Genomic DNA, 4,281 nt, shown 5'->3' on the forward strand with positions numbered 1-4,281 from the left:
AAACTATGACGGGGGATAAACTAGAGGGGACGGGGTTGCCGGCACACGGCTTGGTGTTTCTTGATGTGTCTTTGGTGCTAGCCCTGCCCCTCTGTTTATATGTTGAGCCCTGGGGTCAAAACTTGGAGCAAAAGCCTCCTTAAAGTCGGTTTTGCCCGAAAGGTAAGAGTCCCACTCGGAGTCCAGGACCAAACGCCACAATCCTTGGCGTCTGGCCCAGACACCATGGGTCTCGGCGTCTGGCCCAGGGCCACACGCCAGGGTCTCCGGCGTTTGGCCCCCTGGCCTCCGCAAAACTCCTTTTGCACCGACTTATAGCCCTGTGGGCCTGACCCCTTGGCCAAACCATATCATCCAATATATGAATCTTTACCTCCGGACCATTCTGGAGCTCCTCGTCATGTCCGTGATCTCATCCGGGACTCCGAACAACATTCGGTCACCAACATACATAACTCATATAATACTATATCGTCAACGAACGTTAAGCGTGCGGACCCTACGGGTTCGAGAACTATGTAGACATGACCGAGACACCTCTCTGGTCAATAACCAATAGCGGGACCTGGATGCCCATATTGGCTCCTACATATTCTACGAAGATCTTTATCGGTCAGACCGCATAACAACATACGTTGTTCCCTTTGTCATCGGTATGTTACTTGCCCAAGATTCGATCGTCGGTATCTCAATACCTAGTTCAATCTCGTTACCGGCAAGTCTCTTTACTCGTTCCGTAATACATCATCCCGCAACTAACTCATTAGTTGCAATGCTTGCAAGGCTTATAGTGATGTGCATTACCGAGTGGGCCCAGAGATACCTCTCCAACAATCAGAGTGACAAATCCTAATCTCGAAATACGCCAACCCAACAAGTACCTTCGGAGACACCTGTAGAGCACCTTTGTAATCACCCAGTTACGTTGTGAAGTTTGGTGGCACACAAAGTGTTCCTCCGGTAAACGGGAGTTGCATAATCTCATAGTCATAGGAACATGTATAAGTCATGAAGAAAGCAATAGCAACAAACTAAACGATCAAGTGCTAAGCTAACGGAATGGGTCAAGTCGATCACATCATTCTCCTAATGATGTGATCCCGTTAATCAAATGACAACTCATGTCTATGGTTAGGAAACTTAACCATCTTTGATCAACGAGCTAGTGAAGTAGAGGCATACTAGTGACACTCTGTTTGTCTATGTTTTCACACATGTATTATGTTTTCGGTTAATACAATTCTAGCATGAATAATAAACATTTATCATGAAATAAGGAAATAAATAATAACTTTATTATTGCCTCTAGGGCATATTTCCTTCATGCCCTTCATCTTTTTGATATCAAAGTGTCCCATTAATTCTCCTCCATGCACCTCCTACAACAACAAAATATGAAGGGAGCTAGCTGGAATACATAGCTTGTTAGCGCGGAACACAAATCCATCATTAAAGATTTCAAATGATACATCCAAGCATGGGATAGTTGTCCTTGCTTGCAGAAAAGACATTGCAAAAACTTAAAAATACATTTGAGTCCAAGAAAATTCCCTCGAGTCGAATCAACTGATGCTCCATAGTTCGTCGTTGCATTGCCAACCAAGAGGACGAAGACAAGGAAAATACGAACTGTGCTACCCATTCGAAACTTTAGAAGAATACCACTTGTTTTTTCAAATATTTTAGATTGCTTATCACTTGAAAGTTAACCAGAAACAAAATGAGTGGCAAAAAATAAAATTACTCCGAGGATCATATTGCCCGTCTTCATCCATCTACTGTACATCGTCCGTTGGAGCTTGAAAATTACACTGTACCAATAGTAAAGTAAGCTGACACATTCAAACACCTTTGACATATTCAAACTTTTAAGACCATTGTCGGTGTCAAAACCGGCAGACCTCGGGTAGGGGGGCCCGAGCTGTGAGATCAGATCGATGGGTAACAACAGACAAGTGACACCGTGTTTTTACCCAGGTTTGGGACCTCTTTGATGGAAATATGCCCTAGAGGCAATAATAAAATGGTTATTATTATATTTCCTAAATCATGATTTCATGCTAGAATTGTATTGATCGGAAACTTAAATACATGTGTGAATACATAAACAAATACCGTGTCCCTAGTAAGCCTCTACTAGACTAGCTCGTTGATCAAAGATGGTTAAGGTTTCCTAACCAAAGACATGTGTTGTCATTTTATAACAGGATCACATCATTAGAAGAATGATGTCATGGACAAGACCCATTCGTTAGCTTAGCATAATGATCATTCAATTTATTGCTATTACTTTCTTCATGTCAAATACATATTCCTTCGACTATGAGATTATGCAAACCCTGGATACCGGAGGAATACCTTGTGTGCTATCAAACGTCACAACATAACTGGGTGATCATAAAGATGCTCTGCAGGTATCTCCGAAGGTGTTTTTTGAGTTGGCATAGATTGAGATTAGGATTTGTCACCCTGAGTATCGGAGAGGTATCTCTGGGCCCTCTCGGTAATACACATCATAAGCTTGCAAGCAAATGACGAAGGAGTTAGTCACAAGTTGATGTATTATGGAACGAGTAAAGAGACTTGCCGGTAAGGAGATTGAACTAGGTATGAAGATACCAACAATCGAATCTCGGGCAAGTAACATACCGATGGACAAAGGAATTACGTATGTTGTCATAATGGTTCGACCGATAAAGATCTTCGTAGAATATGTTGGAGCCAAGATGGGCATCCAGGTTCCGCTATTGGTTATTGACCAGAGAGGTGTCTCGGTCATGTCTACATAGTCCTCGCACCCATAGGGTCCGCACACTTAACGTTCGTTGACGATATAGTGTTATATGAGTTATATGTTTTGGTGAACGAATGTTGTTCGGAGTGCCAGATGAGATCACGAACATGACGAGGAGTCTCGAAGCACGGTGTGCATTTTTTATTAAAAAAGGAATGAAAAAGCAAAGGCTAAAAGTTTTGTTGCTAGAAGTTCAAGTGCTCGGCCCAAGAAAGTTAAAAAAATTCTTGTGAGAGAGGTTGAACAAAAATACGTGACAGAAGTTCAAGGTGAAAACAAGGGGAAGTTAAACTACTACACGGAATGCATTTCAGATAAGAATATAAGAATAGAAAACAAAAAGCTTAAAAGGTTTGTTGGAAGATGTTCACGTGGTCCTCCTAGCATAGTTCAAAATTCATGTGCGAGGCATCCCTCGTTATTAAAGAATGGAAAACAAGAAGTTCAAAAAAAAGAAGTTCAACTTTTAAAAATAGAGCACATCAAAATTTTCAACATGTGAAAGTAGTGTATTTTCATAAGCTTTCCAACGCCATATCATTTGCCTCTGTTGGATTAGCCGTTTAGAAATGACATCGAAAATTCGAACTTGGCTATTCGGTTTGTGAAATTTCATGATTTTCCAAATTACTCTTTAACCATAAGGAATTAGAGAAAACTTTCAACATGTGGAAGGAAGGAGCATTTTTACAGCAGCTTTCCAATGCCATATTTTTTGCCTCATTCCGATAAATGGTTTAGAAATGCGATCGAAAATACGATTCACGTTTTTTGTATGAAGAAAAAACGGTTTTCAATACTGCTCTTAAACCACTTACATTTTGCCAAAAATTCAACTTGGGTCATGATACTGGTGTCCATAGCTCTCCAACGGTATATCGCAAGCCCCATTTGAGCAATGTTGGCAGAAGTTCAACGTAGCACTCGGAGAAGTTCAGGTCGAACAACTCAGTGAGTAAAAATGCAAAAAAACGCAATTTCATCACAACCCGAGAGCAAAATCCGCCAACGAGCGAGATTCCTATTTAAAACATGTATTTAGTTGCTAAAAATGTTTCTAGATTACACTAGCATCATATAGAACACAACTAACCAGAATAATTCGCGCGGGAAGACACGGTTGCGAAGATAGCCCGAAGGTCGGGTTCGTGCAGAGGGAAGTTCACGTGCGTTACTCAGGCAGTTCATGTTGTGATCAGAATATTATTCTGATCATGGGATCCTCCTTTGGGAGGGAGGAGCGGCCAAAGGAGGCGCCTTAGTAGGCGGAATCCTACTTGGGGTCCCTCCCAAGGCGCGCCCCTTTCCTTATTTGGAGTGCGGGAAAAGGCAGGGGAGGGTGGCGCCCCCTTCCTTTCTCCCATGAGAGGGAAAGGCAGGAGGGGCTAGCCCTCCCCCTTTTCCTTCCCTATGGCTGGCCAAACAAGGGAGGGGGCGCACCAGCCCCCTTGTGGGCCGGTATGTCCCCTCCTTTGGCCCATAAGGCC

This window comes from Triticum dicoccoides, chromosome 4A (assembly GCF_002162155.2).
Source record: "Triticum dicoccoides isolate Atlit2015 ecotype Zavitan chromosome 4A, WEW_v2.0, whole genome shotgun sequence".
Taxonomy (NCBI): domain Eukaryota; kingdom Viridiplantae; phylum Streptophyta; class Magnoliopsida; order Poales; family Poaceae; genus Triticum; species Triticum dicoccoides.